The sequence below is a fragment of the Phascolarctos cinereus genome, unplaced genomic scaffold (genome assembly GCF_003287225.1).
Source record: "Phascolarctos cinereus isolate Bilbo 61053 unplaced genomic scaffold, phaCin_HiC Scaffold_4;HRSCAF=312, whole genome shotgun sequence".
Taxonomy (NCBI): domain Eukaryota; kingdom Metazoa; phylum Chordata; class Mammalia; order Diprotodontia; family Phascolarctidae; genus Phascolarctos; species Phascolarctos cinereus.
Genome location: NW_027555847.1, coordinates 36,498,127 through 36,520,809, shown reverse-complemented (window position 1 = coordinate 36,520,809; position 22,683 = coordinate 36,498,127). Strand labels below are relative to the sequence as shown.

Below are 22,683 nucleotides of genomic sequence, written 5' to 3'. Positions count from 1 at the left end.
AGGGAGTGATAAGTGAGAGTGTTGGAATGAGGTCCTAGAACAGATGGGGAAAGGATGAATGGGCTCAAAGGGAAGAAAAGGGGTTGGTTTAGGAAAAGAAGGTCCAGTATATCCTTTGTTTCTATGAAGGTGAAGAGTAGAATTTAAGCTTCTTGTTGTCATGGACCATTCTTTCATATGTGTCCTCAGTGTTTATCACAGTGTCTGGTACATGGTAGAGGCGTAATAAATGTTTAGTGATTGACTGATAAAGGATCATGGAATGATTTTGAGATACAAATGTGAAGATGGGCGGTGAAGAAGAACCAATCAGATCATAGAGGAGAAGGAAACTAAAGGGATTCTCATCAGTGGAGGAAGTACTGAATAAGTTGTGCCCTATGAACATGATGGAGTACGCTGATGTTGTAATAAGGTAATAGTTGATTTCAAAGAGATATGGAAAGACATGAATGGATGCAGAGTGAAGTGAGAAGAAAAAACAATTTATATTATAGCATCAATAACATAAAAACAAACAATTTTGAAGACTGAGGAACAAGTAAAAAGCTATAAAAGCTGTGATCAATACAAGGACCCTTGATGATTCCAGAAGACTAATGATGATGATGCATACTCTCCTTCTCCTGACAGAATGATCTGGTTAGGGTACACAGTGACACACATATATTTTATATATAGTCAACAAGATTTTGACTATGCTTATTTGTTGCAAAGAATTAGCTTTCTTTTTTTTTTTTTGCAGTGGGGTGAAGGATGGGAAGAAGAGAAAAAGATTTGTATTAAAAATCAGTTAAAAATAGGGAAGGATGCTACAGATGGGGAATTTTGCATGGACTTTCAGGTGAGGTCATAGTCTTGTTGGTTTTGCTTCATTCCTTTACTTTGTTACAAGAGACTTCTTATGGAGTGGTGGGTAATCTAGAAATGTAAAACCTAAAAAAAGTAGGGCCCAAAGAGACTGTCACATTAATCTATCATCATTTTTAAATTTTTACTTTTATATCCTCAAATACCCATAACAATATCTTGTATGCAGTAGGCACCTAATCCATATTTATTAAGTTTGTTAAGTTGCCCAAAGTCAGATACAGCCAGGATTCAAACTCGATTTCTCTGATTCCGAGTCCGGCGCTCTTCCGACTATGCCACATTGCTGTCAGTATTCTTTATAAAGATTGGCAAAATCACTTGCTGAGAAGGGATTGGAGATTTTATGTTAATTTATTAACATGTAGGGACATAACGAGAAAGAAGGTTTTGAACATCTACTGTGGGAAATATTATAAGAAGTCAAGAAGTGAATAAAAAAATGATTACCATGTAACAGGGTGGGGCTGAGGGGAGGTTAGAGGGACATACATTTTTAGTGGAACCAGTCTAGGTAGTTTTGTAACTTCTCCACCAGTTTTCCAGTAGCTGGGAGTAGGGCCCTAGATTGGATGATTTAGTAATTTAGTGATCTCAAAGGTCATCTCACCTCATTGTCTCATTTTAAAGATGAGGAAACTGAGACACAGAGAGGTTGGTGACATGCAGATGTCTATTCTCTGCCCCCTCTGAATACAGTGTTCTTATACTATTGTATAGTGGAAGTTATTCAGAGTGGAAATGAAGTCAGAAACAGTGGAAGATGGTGATTACAAGGGGCTGAAGGAGGTGTGTGCATAGATGAAATGACTATAGACTCAGACTGGGAAAGGTGGGAAGTGAAAACTTCCAGAATACCTAAGTAGGGATAAAGCGAATGTCTTAATGAAGACAAAAGATCAGGGTCTAGGAGAGGAAGAAGAGCCACAGGTTGTGATCAGAGAAAGAAACTGAAGAGTTCAAGATCTTTTAGAGTAAGAAGGTCGAAGGTATGGGACCATCTTCTAAGGAGAAAAGACTCCTTCTGCTCCTTTAGCCCCCTCTTGGGACCATCATTTTGAGGAAGTGCCCAGGCCAACCATACTCACTCCTTTGCTCCTGTCCTGGTTCCACTCCTGACCCTTCTCCATGCTCTTCCCTAAGTGCCTTCTTCCCACCCCCATCCCCCACCTCACACCTCTCCTCTTCTCCACCACAGCTGCTTATCACTTCCCTTTTATGTGTTCTCATCTTCCCATTAGAATGTAAGTTCATTGAGGGAAGGACAGAACTGTCTTTATTTTTGCTTGTATTTGTATTCCCAGTGCCCAGTTCAGTGTCTGTCACATAAAAATTCTTTATCTATCTTCAGGATTTTGGAGGTTGAAGAGTTTTGAGTCATGGTGAGGTTTGAGGTATGTCCACCCTTGATGGGTGGCTGAAATAAAATGGAGGTAGAGGACAAAAAGATTGAGGAGGTCAAGGAACAGGAAGGCATTGGTATTGAAAGATTCACTGAGATGAATAATGAAGGCATTGAAGTTGATAGCAGGGAAAAGAAAAAAATGGGAGAACATAAGCCACATTCTAATCAAGGAAGGGGATTGGTTGCTAACAGAGGAAGAGGTTGAGGATTAAAGGGAATTTATCAGCAATAGATTGGTGATTCCAAATACAGAGGATAGGAACTGGATAGTGTCAGTGTGGATCAGGATGAAAATATGGAGAGAAAGGCAGGAGGAGGAGAGATCTTTGTGCCTGTAGTGGTGATGGGTTTGGTTATGATAGGGATTAAGAAAGCAAGAAACTTCTTAGCCATGAGAGTGGCAGCAGTGTAGAGAAGGTAGATACCTTTTATATTTCTGTACGTATATTCATATTACTGTCCCAAACAGTAAATACCATAATCTGCTTTCTCATTTTTGTCTTTATCCTTAGCTTTTAACACAGTGTTAATAAAGTAGATAAGTGCTAAATAAGTGCTTGAATAAATTCAGATAAACTAATCACAAGGGTCCAAGTGGTTTCTTATAGTCTGACTGGAGTGAGGGTGTGGCTTCTAGTGACTGTTTCCAGAAGAGGATTGAACTCTTTTTTTCCCCCCTCTTTTTCTCTTTAGGCAATTGGGGTTGAGAGTTTAACTCTTAAACATTCATTAATGACTTGTCTCAAATGTTCTCCATGGCTTGATGAGGTTGAGGCCAGAGTCTTGATCTCCCAGAGAGGCTAAAGACATTTACGTGGAAAAAAATGCCTATGAACCAGAAGTATTCACATACAACCAACAGAACACTGTAAAGGACAAGAATGATGTCTTGGCTGTGAAGGATATTTACTTTCCCTTCCTACAGTAGAGCAGTAGCCTACTAGCATTCCAGGATATACTAATGAGATCTAGAAAGCTTATCTCACCAGTGAGGGAAATACAGCACATGTTAACCTGTTTTATATTCTATTTGTGCGACATGTACTTTTTAATGTGTATTTTTATTTTAGTTTACAGGTCTTTCTCCTCTGTACCACTGGGTGATTTTTCAAAGCATCCCCTGTCTGCCCTTTGTCTGATGTTCATGTCAGATATAGAGCACACTGAGAAGCCTTTGAACATTTTTATTTCTAGTGGTTGAACCCATAAAAGTTGTTTCTCTGATTGGCTGTGTCTACATTACTGGAAGAAACATAAGAAGTAGTTTGGTTTTGACTGACATATATAGAGTATTGTATGCTTAGAGAAAAAGTGATATATCAAGAGCATGGCACCTACTATTTGTTTTTATAGTTATCAAGATAATGCCCAGGGTGGCTTAGGTAGTTAAGACTGATTTGCTGCTTCCTTTCAGATCCATGTATTTCAGAAGTTTATGACTCAGCTTGGGGGAGCACTGTTAGGCTGTGGAGCTCTGGAATAGGGAATTTGGATGTCTGATCTTAGCTCTGCCATTAGTTTGTTTTGAGGACAAGGGTGAAATATGCCATTCTTGTCTTTCAGTAAAACAGTTCATGCCGATTGAGATTTTAGAAAAATATTGGGCATCTTTTGATAAAGAGGTGCTGGTGGAGGCTTGAGATGAGTCAAGTCATGGAGACATTCAATTGAACAGTTATTGGGTGTGTGTTCTGTGCAAGATACTCTGCTTACATGGTGGGGGCACATTGTTTTCATGGTACCGGCTTCCCTGACTTGAATCTTAGAGGCTAGCTTTGGTTTTTGCTTAAAACTATTTGCAGATATTTGTCACTAGGATAGAGACAGAGAGTGGAGCTGTGATTTTCACTGGTTTCATGAAATCTTGGGAGAGAAAATTCCCTCTACCAATGCAGTGTTGCCTGGAACACCTTAGAGAATAAATGAGTTGCCCAGGATGGCACAGCCAAGATGGGATTTCACTGGTATGAGGAACTCAGACATGATGAAACCCCATCTACCAACGTAGATCAGCACTTTCTAGGCAACTTAAATTCTTGGAGAGTTGCCTAGGGCAATAAGAGAGGAAGTGACTTTCCCAAGGTCACACAGAGCCAATATATTTTAGAGGTGGAACTTAAACTCAAGCCTTCTTGCTTTTGAGGTCTGCTCTCTGTCCAGCCACGCTGCCACAACTGACCAGGTGAAATTTATAGCACCTCCCTATGTGCCCATCATGCTTTGAAATTGCCCTTCGGAAAGTAGTAGAAAATTGGTTTGAGGACTTATCATACAGCTCTAAACTAGAGTGTACCAAAAAAAAGAGAGAAAAAATGCAGAAGAAGAAGCCAGGCTAAGGCGCTCTTTGTGGCCACTGCTGTTTCTGTGGCATTTGGATCAACATTTCGTTATTCATTGCCCACCCTGGGTTTCTGCTGCTTGAGTCCCAGGAGCAGACTTGAGCATCCCATTTAGGGGCATAGTTTGAGATTGCCTGACCAAGTAAAAGCCTTGCTTACTTTTGGTTGAATGTCAGCAAATGAGGGCCCAGTGGAGTTATACCAGATTATTGGACTGGGAGGGACAGGAAAAGGAAGCTTCCTAGAGGAGAAAAGAATGGGGGTCATTGGGCCAAGGCCAGAGGGAACAGTCAGTTGATTGTACTTCAGTGAAGGGAGGGGAGCAAGGTCAAAACCTGGTTCATGGGTTGTGAGACAGGGAAAGGGACTGGGAGTGGGGGTGGGAAACCTCTGGTGAGTTTGGAAGAAGACAGAAAAAAACATAGGGTGTGGATATAGCTGGGGTACAAAGAAAAGGACTGAAGAAAAAACACCAGCCTGCTCTGTTCTGGATACTCCCAGCACCTCTAGCTGTTTCCCTTTGGAAGGGAAGGAAGCTGTGAAAATGAAGATGACTCCTCTAAGGTACAGATTGTCAGGCCCGAGTGAATGTTCCTTAAGGCTTTGGACCATGCCTGTGCCTTGATAATATATCCTGCACAGTGAGTTCTCCAGAAGTACCTGTTGGTTACTTCTTGTACACAGTGAAGCTGAGTGAGGGCCATGTGAGCCCCAGAAAACAACCATAACATTTAACCGTTTTGCTTGAACATCCTATTCACCAAATGTGAATTGAGCATGGGCTGCACGCAAGGGGTATCAGGCAGCAGGGAATAGAAACATATGAACAAGATAGATTCCCTTTCCTCAGGTAGGGCCTACTAATTAATGGCATTCACTAACCATTGGTGATCTGTTCTAATGTACAAATTGAAAAGGAAGTCAAATTAGGATTGCTGTGGTGGGGGAGATATTAAACTATTCCTTGACTTTTACTATCAAGATTTAACTTTCCATGGTATAGAGTGTGCTACTAGTTTTTACCAGAATTCAAAAAAAAGAAAAACTCAACATCCTTTAAATAGTCATACAAATTCTTGTTCTTTTCTTTGGTTGCAAAGAGCAGAAGATAGTCAACAAGTATTTTATTAAGGGATTACTACTTTGGAATCACTGTCCTTGGCCCTGGGAATAAAAGAAAGGCAAAAAAGTAAATCCCTGCTCTCCAGAGGTGTAGTGTCTAATGGGAAAGAGAACATGTAATATCTATACTTAATATACAAGAGAGAGAAAGAGAGAGAGACAGACAGACCCAGAAGGGGTAGGAATTAGTGTCTCAGAGAATAGGATGGGGACTAAGAAAGGACTTCTATAGAAGGTAGGATTGGAGCTAAGTCCTGAAGTAATCAGGGAAAATCAGAGGTGGAAGTGAGTGCAGAGCCTAACCTGGTCATGGTGGATTGTCAGGGAAAGGTCCGGAGACCAGAGATAGCCCCCGTTTGAGGGACTGCCACAAGGCCGGTGTAGGGAGGAGGGTACATTATAGACAGAAAAACTGGAAAGGTAGGGAGGGGCCAGGTTATGAAGAGCTTTAAATACCAAACATAGGATTTTATTTGATCTTGGAGGCAGTACACAGCCCTGCAGCAACTCGAGTAAGTGAATGACATGGTCAGACCCACCTACACTTTAGCTGAGTGGGGAATGGATTAGAGTGGGGAGAGAGACTTGAGGCTGGAAGAGCAGTTAGAAGGCTATTGCAGTAATATAAGTGGTGCTGAGGGCCTGAACTAGGGTTGTGGCTCTGTCTATGGACAGGAGGAGACATATATGTTGTGAAGGTAGAAACAGTAAGATTTGGGAATGGATTGGCATGGGGGATGAGAATAAGGAGTTGAGTGTGATTATGAGGTTGCGGGCCTGGGTAGTGGTGGCCTTGAAAATTTTGGAAAGGAAGAGGATTTGGGGAAAATGACCATTCTGTTTTGACATGTTGAGTTTGAGGTGCCTATGACATTGTTTGAGATGTCCAAGAGGCTGTTGGAGATGTCTAACTGTAGGTCAGCAAGAGAAGAGGCCCAAAGCATCTGTCCTAGTTTATCATCTTCCAGAGTGATCTGATAGGTCCAAATCAAAGGCAAAGGTGGGAAAAGGCAAGGAAGGGGTTATATGGCTGCTAAGATAGTGGCTCAGTATGGAAAGGGAGCAGTAGAGAGCTCCGGTAGAGCTCCAGGGTCTCAGCTCTGCCATTTATTAGCTCTGTGACCATACTCACATCATTTCATGCCTCTCATCTCATTTGTAAGATATGGGGGTTGGATTAGGGCTCCTCCAAGTGTCTTAGTCTATGTGTCTCTGTTGAGTGGCTAAAAGGAATTGATGGCTGACAGCAAGCTCTTAAATCACCTTCCCTCAATAGCCGAAGGGCAATGGACATATGATAGACCCCTGGATCTTCACTTGGTTTGCTGTCATTGGTGACAATTTGTTGAGAAGGGAAATGGTGGGGCAGGCTCCTGAGGCTCCTGTGTTTCGTAGCTGAAGACAGTGAAGTAACACCTATTCTTGACTTAACCCCTTCCATAAATGACAGAGCACCTAGATTCCTGGTGGGTAGGTAGAGCTTTGAGTACAGAAAAGACATGCAATTAGAGAATTAAAATATGCATTTCCTTTTTAATAAACATTTACATGATTAAATAGGGAGCAAAATCACATATAAAGCAGATCCCAAATGAGATAGCTTGATGCCTAAGTGCTCGGCAGACAACTAGCTACCATTCCATTTAGAAGCTGCCTTGGCTTTTTTTTTTTTTTGAACTTGGGATCCCTATGTATCACAGACTGGCATCAAAGCCCAGGATTCAAATCTGTTCCTGAATCTCTTCCAGAAAAGCGGGGAAATGCTACCAATTTCAGTCATCTGTTATAAAATTTCATAACCTTTCTGGTTTTTACTATTATTCACTCGGGTTGAAATATTGAAGAAGATTTCAGCCTGCTCATTTTACTACATACGAATGGCTGCAGTCTTTATTTTGTGAGTAAAGACTGCCCGGAATGAGTTAGTGATTCAGCAACAGCTCACACTTGAGGATCATCAGGTCAGCTTTCCTGGGTCTGTAATGGCTATTTAAGGGAGGGTTGGGAATGAGGCTGTCAGAAATGTGAATTGCCTCTTATTCCCAGAGTGAGCCTTCCAGGTCAAGATTGTGGTCACTTTGGCACAACAGTTTGAGAAAGCCTGCAGTGTCGCTTCCTGTGCAAGACCTGGAGGCCAAATAAATAGGGGACTTCATTTTTCAGGCTTGCCAGTTTTTTAGTATCCCAAGGAGAGCAGGAGTCACTTGAAGTTGTGTGGTAGTTAGGTTAAAAAAAAAATTGGACATGAGCTGCACGCACACGCACATACACACGCACACACACACTCACACATGCACATTTATATTGAGGAAAGATGATAATATGCTTGTGTTTGGGTTTCTGAAATTAAGCATTAAATGAAGTTGGGAGACAGAATGGAAAGCTCCCCATGAAGCCAAGATCTCTCAAAAAGGGCATGTAGGGTGATTTATCTTTTGATCAAAATTGTTCCATGAAGACAAGTACTTTCCTTGGAAAGTTTTATTTTGAGGGTTTCAGCAAAATTTCATCTCAATATTTAGTTAACACAGAAGAATCATTATGGAACATGTTAATTCTGTTTTTCCTTTTTATACAATCAGTCTAACATTTTCTTTTCAAATACAATGTTCTTTCAGGTTTCACTCACTCCTAGCATTTTCTAACTTTCCATTTCTATTTCAATATTTTATGCAACTCAGACACAAACAGATGGACGGATACATTTCAGTACCCCTCTTCCCCCCACACAAGTTCTCACGAGTAGCGCGCGCGCACACATGCACACACACACACACACACACACAAGTGCTGGGAGTTTTGCTATGCTACTTTTTTCTTGGCATCACCCCCTGATTCCTGAAATGCTCAGACTGTACCAGAAAAATGGGGCTCTCAGGTGAATCTACCAGAAAATTTTTTATCCTCTTTTCTCCCCCTTTTCCATTTTAAGGAAGGAGAGCTAACTCCAGGAGTCCCTGACAGCCTTTTCCAATGCCCTCATCAAAATGTTTTTGACTGGCTTTGAGTTCTAGGCTGTTTGCAGGTTGGTTCTGTGGCATGTGGATTGTACAGAGAACAATTGGGCATATTATAAACAAAACCTCCATCCTGCCTTCTGCTTTCAACCGGCACCTTAGTTTTGATGTCTTGCTTCTCAGAAGGTTTGACGGCAGTAATAACGGAAACAGCAAGAAATGTCAGCTTGACTACTGTCTGCAAGTCGGCACTAGTCCAGGGAGTTTCAAAGGGATGTTTTATTGATTCTGTAATTGCACAGTAGAATGGACAAGCTGAACTGTACCTCAGGGCTAGGAAAACCCCTGTCTAAATGGCATCTGGTGGATGTACACCCGGCTATAATTTGGGTAGGGGGGAGTGCTCACTGTGCAGTTTAAGACTGAACAAGGAAATATTTCCTTAACCCTTTCTTTAAGGTTTCATTGAGAGAGTTTCTAGCTACACCATGAATTTACTATCAAGATTTAATTTTCCATGGTATAGCATATGCAACTAGTTGTTACCATTGGTTAAACAAAATAATATGTTAATTAGGTTGTGATCTCCTGATGGGACTTCTTATTGTTTATACTTCTTTCCTTTTGAAGGGTTTCTCTTGATTTTCATGTAACCTACTTTTCCTCTTCATTGAAACATCACATAATACAAGAACTGGAACTCCAATGAAAATAACAATGACTCTAAAACAATGCGGCCGTTAGCATACAGAAGCCCACTCTGCTAAAAAGCTGATTTCTTTCCAATGCTGAAGGAGTGGACAAAGCTGTTTTTTCCAAAACAATCAAAAATCATATTTGTAAACTTACTGTTGTCATGTTTTTCATTGGCATTCTGTCTGGGTGCCATGCCTTTAATTCAGTTGGAGAACAGAACAATTAAAAGTGGCACTTAAAAAACTGTAAAGGAAATGGGTTCGACTTGATGGAGAGTGTCTGACTTCTCAGAGAAGGATTACATCATCTGTAGGAATACACCAGTTTTCAGAACTGCTTCACCAGATGATCCTAGTAAGGGGAAACTTGGGATCTTAGTTTTTTGGTTTGGTGGGTTTTTTTTTTTTGGCTACTTCTGTATTTTGGAGTCTACCAGATTTTAGAATGTATATTTAGAATTCAGATATAAGATTATTCACTTGTGTCCAGGAAGAAAGAGCTTGTCACACAGTAATTGTCGTCTTGGATTAAAAAAAAAATGGGGCTGGCAAATTTTGTAGAAAAAATTATCTTGGCTGAGTAGCAAAAAGAGATAGTAATTAAAAAATAGGGATGGGACTAAGGTGATCCAAGAGGCTTGTTTCAGGATGCAAAAGCCTGATTTTGAAAGATGTTTCCACTTTGACATAGCTAGTATGTCTATTGCTATGTCCCCAAGTCTAGGAAAACCCAGTCTTCCAATAGCTCGCTCTGATTTACCCATTTATCTATGCTGGGACTTGTTTCTTCAGCTTTTAAGTAAAGAGCTGGTTTCACTAATATCATTTTTGAGAGTTTCTATTAAAAATTTAACATTGGATATCAATGCCAACAACTACATTTGCTTAGTAATTATTTATATTAAATTAGTTTCAGTGTAGAAGGTATCTTGGCAATTTTTTAATATCTTCCTCTAAGTCAGGATTTCTTAAATATCATGTATGTGAGTGTGTGTGTGTGTGTGTGTGTGTGTGTGTGTGAGAGAGAGAGAGAGAGAGAGAGAGAGAGAGAGAGAGAGACCCTTTTGACAGTCTGGTGAAACCTGTGACCAAACCCCTTTTCAGAAAAGTATCTTTTCATGCGCGTGCGTGTGCGCTCATGCATGCGCACACACACACACACACACACACACACACATACATACATGATTGGGAAAAAAAAGCAATTATATTGAGATGCAGTTATCAAAATATTTTAAGCCAGATTCATGTATTCCTTAAGTCTTTCTGTGGTCTTCGAGTTAAGAACCCCCTACTCTAGGTCCTCATCGGGATTCCTTATTTGTCTGATCACTTTCATTTACTTTTCTTCTTAAATAATCATAGTTTGTGAATTTTTTGTTCTTCTGGTTTGAACCTTTTCACTTTTAATGATTTTGCTTAATAGATGTTCTGTTCAACTTCTTATGGTGTCAGATAATTGTCACTACCCAAGACTTGTATTTGGCTCTGTCGAGAGCTTTAGAATTTGCATCGTGCATCTTTGATTTCCCACCTGGTCAGCGCAGAAAGCAGGGAGATATGGAGTAAAATTGTGCAGGCCACTCAGACAGAGGAAGCTGGAAGAGCCTGACCCTTTCTACTCACCCTCATCTCCCAGTGTCCCAGAGAGCTGCCCATGGTAGATAGGGATGGGCCTTGAACATACCCGGGCTGACTGCTTGTGGTTCAGTCACATGTGGCTGGGGGAGTGTGATTTAGATCCTGGTAAATCAATACAGAGTTAGTAAACATCTAATTTCGAGGCTTTTCAGTATGGGTGAAGGTCATGATGGGGCAAGGAGCACTGCGTGAAATACTTCATAAATTTCAGGGTTATTCCCCCACCCCCCAGAGTGACTTGATTCTGAATTTTTCAGTAGGATCATTAAAATGAAAACAAGCTACAGTTTACAACTGGACAAATGACATAATAATTTTTATACTAGTGTTACAATTAAAATTCCAAGTAGCATTATTTTTTCTTGTCTGTAGAAAATTCTTTGGAAGATGGGATCTACCAAATGCTTTTCCTCCTGCTTCTAGAGTCCTGTCCTACTCTTCTCTATGGCTCTATTACCTCTTCAACTTAGTCCAAAACTCATATCTTTTTGAAAGTTTGCAGTGACTCACCCTGAGTTACTTTGATGATCTCTCCATTCTGTACTCCCTGAGAACTTAGGTCCTCAGGTTCTAAGGGGCTCCTTCAGCCATGGGAGCATCGCCTATCTGATTAGATTAGAAGGATCTTGTGCTTAGACATCATACATTCCACTAATGGTGTTCTTTCTCTTTCTCCCCTTCCCCCATTTTATAGTAAACATTGACATGTGTAGAGTGGGACAAGAAACCAGGAAAACTTAGAGGCAGAGGTAAGGGGGCAGAGCATTCCAGGAATGGGCCAAGGCACAAACACAGTATGAGTATCCTAGGGTAGGCCGCCTCAGAGTGGAGGGAATGTCTGTTACCTCATCTGGAAAAGGAAATAATGAGCTCTGTACCTCACAGGGATTTGGAGAGGAATGGGCTTTTATACACTTTAAATTACCATAGAAGTATGAGCTATTATTTCGTGATTACCCATGTAACATTGGGCAAGTCATTTACCTCTCTGGGCCTCAGTTTACTCATCTATAAAGTGAATGAATGAGAGTAGTTAACCTATAAGGCCCCTCCGAGCTCTAAACAACAGGGTCACAGAATTGTGGAAGGAGCCCTTATCTGCCCCCTAGTCCTATTCATATCCCAAAGGAATCACTGCTCTACCTACCTGAAAAGTGACTCTCCAGTCTCTGCTTGAAGCCCTCCAAGGAGTGGGAACTCACCATCTTTCCAGGCAGCATATTCCACTCTGAGCCAGCTCTAATTATTAAGAAGCTTTTTTTTCTGACATCAAGAATAAATCACTCCTTTTTCAATTTCTCCCATTTCTCCTGGTTCTGCTATCCTCTAGGAGGATAAGCCTAATCACTACTTCATCTGACAGTCCTTCAAATATTAGAAGGTAGGTGTCCTAACATCCCCTTCCCTGCCCGCTGGCCCTGAGTTTTCTCCTCTCCAGGCTATGCATGCCAAGTTCCTTCAGATGATCCTAATATGTTAGGGATTGAAGCTTCTCCATCATCCTGGAGACCCTTATCTGGATGCTCTTATTTCATTGATGTCTACCTTAAACTGTGCTGCCCAGAACTGAATACCATCTTCTTGATGAAAATCCAGCGGCAAAACATAGTCGGACTTATCACCTCCACGTTCTTGGAAACCTGACCTCCTTTTAATGCAGCCATCAGTGGCATAGTTATATTTTAGATGCCACATTATGCTGCTCACACATATTGAGTTTACAGTCCACTAACTGCTCCTTCCCCATCCCAAGATCTTTTTCAGAACAATTGCCGTCTGACCATATGTCCCTCATATAGTACTTGTGAAGTTGATTTTTTTTTTGTACACAGATCTAAGACTATATATTTACCCATGCTGATTTTCATCTTCTCAGAGCCATCCTACTTAGCTCCAGCCTGGCAAGATCCTTTGGGATCCTGACTCTGGTATCACCTGTGTTAGCTCTCCTTCCCAGCTTTGTATTATGTGCATATCTAATGAGCATGCCATCTATGCTTTTAACCAAATCATTGCTGAAAATACTCAGCAGCACAGGACCATGCCCAGATCCCTTGGGCACCCCCACTGAAGACCATCTGCCCATATGCACAATGAACTCTTAACAACTACTCTTTGAATCTGCCCATCTAATCTGATTGGAATCTGGATTGGATTTCACAACTCTCTATTTCCTGCAAAAGAATATGTAAGATACTTTATCAAAAACTTTGATAAGATAAGCTTAACCATATCCATAACATCCCACTTACTAAGTTTAGCTGAGATCCATTTGGAAGGACTTGTTGTTGCTGAAATCCTGGTGACTCATTGTGATTACTGTGATCCTTTGGGTTTATATTAATTCCCTTCCACTTGTCAAAGCTGTGAATGTATAGTGATAAAAGAATGCATTCTGTGATTAAAGGAAATTTGATAAACCCTAGAAGAGATGGTAGTTTGAGTCACTAGATGCTTTAGTAGCTTTCAAAATCATAAGAACGTTATCCCATTCTTCCCCTCTACTTAATCTAATAATATGAACATGAACTAATAATATAAAAGATGGAAGTTAAATGTAAAATGTTATATCTGGGTCAAAAAAACCCAAAACAAAACAACAACAACAACAACAACAAAAAACCAACAACTTCAGAAGTGCAAAGTGCAAGAGTACTGGTGATTTTAGTGGTCTTAGGGATCAGTACCAATAAACTGTGGTATATGGCATTCATGAAAGGCAATGGAAGCTTAGGCCATCTAGGATGCTGGATGTGCCTATTTTACCTTTTCCAGGTGACTGCATTTACAGTGTTGTGTTTAATTTGGGAACTGCTATTTAGGAAGTTCACTGGCAAGTTGGAGAGCATCTAAAAGATAATGAAAGACTTTGAATTCATGCCCTATCAAGAATAATTGAAGGAACAAGGGATATTTGGCCTGGAGAAGAAGAGAATAGAATAAGGAGTTGGGGGCGGGGTTATACTTCCTATCTTCAAGCATTTGAGATACTACCATGTAGAAGCTTTGCCTTTGTCCCTACTTGGCCCCAAAGGGCAGAATGAACAGTAATGGGTGAAAGTTACAAAGATGCATATTTAGATTTGATTTAAGAAAAGAATGTGCTAAAATGTAGACAGATTTCTAAATACATGAGTTGCTCTGGAAGATAGTGGGTTCTTCCCCATTCTTCTCCTTCCCTCTTTGAAGGTAGTCAGGCAAAGTCTGGATGACCACTTACTGGACATGATATAGAAGGAACTCTTTTTCAGGTATAGGTTGTAATGAAAGACCTCTTAATCTCCTTTCGACACTGGGATTCTATGATCTGTGATCTTTTTAGTTAAAATCAGTCTTTTCTTCTTCTTTGACACCACCCACAATATCTAACACAGAGTCAGCCAATTTAATTGTATTTAAAACATTTGTGAAGCACCTGCTATAAGCAAGACACTATGCTAGATTCTGGGGAAGAATAAGGTGAAAAAAATTATACAATCCCTGCCCTTGATACACTTACATTCTACTGGGGAGATAGGGCATTTTCCTAGTTCTAGACAGTTTTGGTACTTAAATGATATCCCCTGCTCCCAAATCAGACAGTCTAATGCATAAAGCAATAGGCCTTATTCATGGAACATCTCAACTCTCATAAAATGTGGATTTTACATATACATACATGCACTTATATATGTATCCATACATGCATGCATCTAATTTTATTTGCTTAGGAAGCAGATCACCATTCTTTTTTAACTACTCACAGCTCTCAGTCAAAACATTTTGTGCATGTGCTCCGATATGTATATATTGACTTATAAATTATATACAGGTACTACCGCATGAATAATTATTTTCATTATGAAATGTTTACAAAAGTAGTAACCTTAAAATCATTAGATAAAGATGAAATAATACTTAATCCTGGAGTCAGTAGTGAATCACTAGAGTGAGTCTATCGATTAGAGGAATAACATAGATAGGCCTGTAAGTAAGTAAAATAACTTTTGCAGGCATATGGAAGATATGTTTGAGAAGGGAGCAATGAAGCAAGGAGACTGTGTAGGAGGCCCTTGTAATAATCCAGGCAAAGTGAGTTGAGGATCTGAACTAGGGTGATAGTTACATATAAATAGAGAAAAGGAGACAATCAAAAGAGATGATGTGGAAATAGAAATGAATTTTTTTAAACTGTTGGGATATGTGGGATTAGAGAGAATGAGTTGAAAAATGACACTAAGGTTATGAATTTGGGTGACTGGAACAATAGTGAGGTCCTTGCTAGGAATAGGGAAGTTTGGAAGAGAACTGGGTTTGGGGAAAGATAATGTAATGGGACTTGAGATGCTGATCATACCTCTTCCAAGATTACTTATTCCTCATCCTACTCAGCCTCAGAGTCAGACAAACTGCCCTCCTCAAATGAAAATTGTGTGTGCAATGGGCTCTTATGCACTGGTCACTGCTCCTAGAGCATAGTTCTCTCTGAGGGGCACCTGCTGGAGTCACTCTATGATCTGGGAGGCAGGGAAAGGGAATGGTGAGGGAGAATTTTCCCATTGGATCCTAGATAGTTATTGGTGGTGCTAAGGTCATGTTTAGGTTATTGTTGCCCAGAGGGATGCAATCTGGGCTCAAAATAGTAGAGATTGGGATCTTGCATAGTGAAGGGTAAGGACAGTGGTGAAGGAGGACAATGTTTGTTTGTTGTTGTTGTTTTTTTAAGCAGTTGGGGTTAAGTGACTTGCCCAGGGTCACACAGCTAGTAAGTGTCAAGTGCTTGGTCTGAGGCAGGATTTGAACTCAGGTACTCCTGACTTCAGGGCCGGTACTCTATCCACTGTGCCACCTAGCTGCCCCGAAGGAGGACAGTGTTGAGGGATAAGAGTATGTGTTGCAGTGTTGGAGACATGCCCCATGATTTTCCTGGGGAAAGGGGATAAGATTTATTTTCCTACCCCATGATTGTTTGAGTGAATATCCTTTGGAATCATACTTTGGAGACCACTGGTATAGAAAGCTCCCAGTATAGAAACATTAAGACATTGACAACTTATAATGTTAGAGAGCTTTTATACATCCACACACAGATGCATGTACACATGCCACTAGAGGAGAGATCACCAATGGAGAATCTTTATAGAGAGAAGAAGCAAGAGCCTTGGGGAACACTCAGACGTAAGGGGCAGGACAGGATTGGTGATCCATCAAAGTATATATAGAGAAGTGGTCATGCAAATAAGAGCAGAACTATGTGAGTGCAGTAATCATTGAAGAAAAAGAAAGAATAAGTTTCAAGAAGAGGCAAGTGTCATTGCAGAAATCAAGAAGCAAGAGAACAGTGAAAAGACATTGGGTTGGCCATTTAGAGATCATTTGTGAATTTGGAGAGAACAGTTTAAACCACACTGCAAGGAGTTGAAAAGTACATAGTTGGTGAGGAAGTTGATACAATTGGAGTGGAAGAGTTGACTGTTTTTTCAAGAAATCACAATATTAAATATTAGATTTTATAGATTATTCATGTACTTCATGTTTTAGATTCTAACTACAAGAGTGATGGGAGTCAGCAGCCATTTTGAGTTCCGAAGGTACTCCCACTGCAGCAAAGGGCTTCCATTGCAGTAATTTGGATTCCATCTGACACTTCAAAGTGGGAGTCCATTTTCATCTCTGATTTCATACGGAAGAGGAAAGGTTTCTACCATCTTGGTTTCTAAAAGGAAGTATATGATCTCCAAAGGTTATGGTCCTAAAACTAACTAGATAATCAATGTCAGTAGTTTGCTAAAAATTCTAATCTGTATTTATCCACACACATGTATTTTTTCCATATATGCTTATACATATTGTTTAATATAGCTCTTTAAGGATGGGCATGCCTATCTGCCAATGGTTACATGTGGTTTTACCTTTATGATGAAAACACTCGCAACCATTTAAAACTAGTGAGTGTGTCAATTGTAATAGTGAGCTATTAGTAATGGAAATGTCAAGTTACCTGGGACTGGTGATAAGTGAAAGAGATAAATAGTGACAATTTTCCAAAGGTGTGTGGGAGATAGTCACAAGTCATTATTAAAAGATATTGGGAGAATTTGGCTTCCATGTTTTTGAAAGACAGAAAAGATGAGCAAAAGCCATTTCTACCTATGTTGGGTCTTGCTTATTCCCCTTATCTCAACAAGGTCCATCATAATAATGTTTGAGATGACTCTGAAAGGTGTTCTGCAGCTGGATGGAACTTACTATCTTATTCTTCGAGTGACATATTGCCACATGTATACATGAGCATATATGTTCTTACAAATATAGATATGCAAAAATACAGTGCAACTTTTCTTATAACCAAGATTGTGTTCATATGCCTGAATTTGTTGTGCTTTTTTGCAATGGTTCTACATTCTTTTTTCTTTGTACTCATTTTGTAATAGTTGATAAATATAATACTACTCTTTCCATGTAGCTTGTGACAGCACAGAACGACCTGGGATAATCCAGTATTTCTTGTAAAACTCTTAGGAGTTGAGGAGTGTGCGAAGGTAGACAGAGGATACAACTTGAGGCTGACATCCAAAAACAGTTTTCTGCATTTGCTAACAGGAATCCCACTTCAGCGATTCCCTCAGTAGAATGTTGCCTACTAGTCTGATCATGGGAATAAGAGCCGGGAACATTCTCAGTTCCATATCTGATTATTGGATTCACTGGCTCAATTGAGTTGGGCAAGCAGACTTAAACTGTGTCTATTTCCTCATCTATAAAATGGGTATAATAACACCCGGGGCCATAACAACACCTCCCAGAGTGTTATGTGGATTAATAAATTAATGTTTGTAAAATTCTTTGAAGATGTAAAGCTCTGTATAAATAGTACATGTTGCCTGGGACAAGCTCAGTCGGGTGTTCCTGACATCTTAGATGTTCTCCAGCTTGCCAGTGGCAATCAGAAGCTTTGGTGAGCACACAGATTTTGTGCTATGAAGTGGGCGGCAAGAGAGCTTCATGTGGCTTTCTACTGGTCCTAACCAAGTTTAATTTCCTCTGAGGAAGTCCTGAGTTTTCTCCCTTATTACTGAAACCAGACCTCTTATTGAGTCTTAGTGTGCCTCCTCCTTTGGAGGAAGCGGTATGTATATGTTTAATTAAATCAACTCTTAATTTGTAGGTAACTTTTATTGAAGGTGGATTAAAAGGATTACTGGACTTCTTGGGCCAGGAAAGGTCCAATTACCTCTATGTATTTGTCATTGTCCACTAGTCCCTTTCTTAGAACCTAACACAGTTCAATTGCTATGGCAATTAGAGTCTTCCCAACTCTACTTGGAAAGATTCGTTAGAACCCACAAACTTATTTGGCTTTTTCAATTATTTTTGACACTTTAGATTCATCTGAAACATTCATTCTCAGTCGTCTTCGGGTTGAAACCTCTTTTCCATTTTTGACTCTCATAACATTACCTAAGCCTGGGGAAGAATAAAATCACATGGAGGAAGAGTTCCACAACTTTCCAAATGGCCAATCCCATCGCTAACTGGAGTCAGTCATAGATGCTGAGAACGGCTGATCTAAGCTAATGATACTTTACACCTTTCTTATAAAGCAGTCTGTATTATCAGTCCCGATGATTTCCGACTTCCTTTATGTGTTGTCCTTATGTTAGAAAGCTGTGAAGTGTGACTGAAACTAGAGAGTGAGTTAATATTTCCTGTACCACATCAAACCATTAAAATGGCTCAGTGTCTAAAGATAGAAACTATTCAGTGCTTAAATTATTCCTTGACTGAAGACTGGTTTGAAAATTTGGTCCAGGTTACTTAAAAGATCAAAAGAAACCAGTCAGTACAATAATGAACACAAAACCCTCAAATAGGAAATCTAGGTATGAGCGTGTCATTGAGTGACCCAGTTACAACATGTGGTCCTGGGAAGTTCTGACTGATGTGCTCCATCAGTATTTATGAGACAGTCAGGAGACTTAATCATTGGGAAGTTCTATACTTAATTTAGTTCTGCCCTAGTTTAAGGCAAATATAGCAAATGATGATAGTTTTAGGAACGTATCTGCCTATGGGCTTGATGATGAATGGTAACTATGTCTTTTGTTCGAGGAGAGCTAAGTTTAGAGAGGTTATATGCAGGGACAACTTTTGTCCATGTGTTGAGTTCAGTTCAAATGAATTGAATTGAATTCGTTTCAATTCAATGAAAATTAATTAAATGCTTACTGTGTGAAGGGAGTTGGGCTAGGTATGTGAGCTCCAAAGACAAGAATGAAATTAGTCCCTGCCCTGGAGGAGACTATATTTTCTGATGTTATTAGAAGAGGTATGATATATCTGCATTGGTGGGGGAAACAAATGCCTACATGGAGCAAGGAAAATAAACAAATCACAATTTTTGAAACATTGATTGAATTTTTAATGGATTATAAGATCCTTTATTAGTTTGTGAGCTCTGAATGGGCAGAGATTATTTCATTTTTAGCACCTGGCACTAATGCCTTGCCCACAGATGGCATTTACTAAATGTTGAATTGAGTCAGTGAGATCATACTAAGAGCCAAGCCAACCTTTCTTTGATAGCTTGAACCACTTTTGGGCCCTGAGACCAGAATCCTTTGGATGATGTCCTTGTATAAGATTTTTTTCTATTTTAATTAAATTCCTTAGAATTCAAGTGTTTATATCTGGCTAGTGACATGCACACACATAATACCAATAGATATCATACCTATGATTTTATTTATGATAGGAACTTTGGGGTAAGGAAGTGCTTTCTATCAATCAAAGTCAGCACCTTCTTTCCAGCTTATAGTCTTAAAAAGTTGCCTATTGCACTGGGAGATTGTTATTTGCCCAGGGTCACATAGCCAATATATGTGTCAGATTTAGAACTTGAACTCAGGTCTTCCTGGCTCCAAAGACAGTTCTCCATTCAATATGCATTTCTTCCTGTCTTGAGCATATAACAGTATCTTAAAATAGGTACTACTCTAGTATTTAGTTGAGAAAACTATTTTTAAAAAATGAAAATGCTACAAAATTTAAATTCAGTGTTTTTTTAGGAATACCAACAATTTTGACTAAATATTAAACGAGATAATACCTAGAGAGGCATAGAAAGGTTGGATACATGTAACTTCAACCTTTCCTTCAAAATGAGGAATAGGGAATAAATGTGTAGTAGAGGGTAAGATTGATGTTTTTCTTGTTAAATTCACTTCCCTATAATTTATCTGATGTCAATACTAGAAATAAATCCTTTTATCTTATGTTATTCTATTTATTTTTTCAGGATTCTTTTTATTTAAATTTTTTTTGCAGAAAATCTCATTCAAGCTAACATCCCAATAATCCATTAAAATGTATAGATTGGTTTGAATTCTTTGGGGAAGTATGTATATATTACTTGTCTTCATTCTCATGTGCTCAAGCCATTCTTTGCAATATAGAGGTTCTCAATACATCTCAGGGGTTATCCCAGGATATATCAAGTACCATTTTTAGCAAGATGATAAATCATTTTGCAAGTGATATGGCAAACAGAGACCTTCCCAAAGTTCATTGCTCCCAAGTGTTAATGCAGTTGCATATCACACATTAGTCAAAGACAGAATATGTTCCAGTTTATCCTGTTTGTTTCTAGCCTTAGAAGACTAGTTTTAGATGTAACTTAGATATGGATAAAGAGTGTCAGCTCAGATTCATGTAGGGCCTGAAACCCCTGGGAAGACCTGGTTTTATCATATTTGTTCAAAAGTCAGAAGATGGGATGTGGAGACTGTCTCTCCCTCTCCCATTATATGATAATCCTTTCCTCCCCATACAACATACTCTCAAGTTCTCATCTGCATTAATTAAAAAAGACCCATTTCCCTGATAATTGACTGAGCATGTGCATGCTTACTAAACACAATAATATTGGCCTCCAGTGGATAACTAGAATCAAATGTTAGGCTTATGGCTCCCTTAAATTTATTTTTAAAGGTTAAAGTTTATATCAATTTTTTTTTCATGATTGACCACGTAGTATTTGGGGCAGAGGAAGACATAGCAAAATACTGCAGTCCTTTTGCTTTTGTATTTGATGTTTTTAGGGGAAAGATTCCTTTTATCACTTCAAAAAACCAGCTTCATATTAGTATATTATATACAACAGAAGAAGGAAACAATCTGTCGGTTTTCTGTTCATGCCATTTGAACCCAATTCCCTCTGATGAATGGTGTATTTAAGTTATAGATCCCATGAGGCAATATTCAAGAAAACACCACTTAACCTTTGCTTTGCTGTTTTTCATTTTATGGGACATGTGAATATGCAAATCGCTTTTTCTGTGGATGCTGTATAACATCATTGTAAAGATTCTGTGGGGATCCATGTATCTTGCTGGGTTTTGTATTGTGCCAGCATTGAAGGTTTGATTGTTTCTGCTAATAGAGACAGATTTTTGTCATTAGAGATCGCCAAGTACATTGTTTCCTATGTTCTTTGCCCTGGACATAGAAATCCCTTTGGCTTTAGGTGCGGTTCAGTGTGAATGCATCCAAATGCAGATTTTGACTAGAGAATTGGCAGCAAATAACTGTGAGCCAAATTTGGCCGGTAGAAATTAGCACTGGCAACTTTATAAGTAAAATTACATGAAAAGCACTTATGGAGGGGAAAGAGGGAAAAAAAAACCCTCAGATAACAGTGTAACAGACCACATTTCCTATCCACAGTCTGTCTTCTCCAGGGTGTTTGTCTAAACAGCATTGCCAGTTTTTCTAAACAGTATCGCCAGTGTCCTTCATCTGTAATATGAGAGTGAATCGGCTAATCATACCAAATGCTCATTCCATTTAGAGTCCTTTATTTGGCCACAAAAAACCCAACAACCTCATTGTACTCCAAGGATTATACAGTTATTACCATCAAGGGTCCTGCTGAGAGCTGTGTACTTATTTGTATGTTTAAAAAGAAAAGTTGAAATGATGTATGAATCACTTGGATGGAAGCAAATTTAAATGTTAAATTTTATTCTAAAAGCCACACATTTAATACTTGGGTTTTATATCAGATAGAAAACATTTAAAGCGATCCCAAGTGGTCTTTAGAAATAGAAATAATGAAGCTATGACTTTTCCTGTCACTTATACCCATTCTGTAATCTCCCTCCCCAATCCCTAAACTGAAAATCCAAGTAAAAGGAGAAAACACACACACACACACACACACACACACAACTCAACTTCAGAAACATTATGTTCCTTTTTAGTGAGATGATTTGAAACTTTTCATGCTTTGGATATTGAACTGTATGTAGCCTTTCACTTAGAAGCTTAAATGTCAGGCAATTGAAATAATGAGCTGTTTTTTTAAATAGTCTTCTAGACTCTGGAGAATCAATCAATACGTCTGTGAGCGTTTATTGTTTACTCTGTAGTAGGCACTATGGGAATGTGAGGCAGCATAAGAAAAAAACAAAAACAGTCTCTGCTCTCAAGGAGCTTACATTCTAATACAGGAGACAACAGGGACCATAAATAAGTATATACAAGATACATGCAGAGTAGATGGAAAATAACCTTAGAGAGGAAAGCACTGGCAACTTATGGAACCAGGAAATGCCTCCTGTAGAAGATGGTGCTTGGGCTGAGTCTTGAAGGAAGTCAAGGATTCTAAGATGTAA

General features: G+C 39.4%; 1 protein-coding gene across 4 annotated transcripts in view; it reads left to right on the top strand.

Moving 5' to 3' along the window:
* Nucleotides 1-22,683, top strand: part of FOXP1 (forkhead box P1) — a 537,509-nt gene that overhangs the window by 39,014 nt on the left and 475,812 nt on the right. The window lies entirely within an intron of this gene.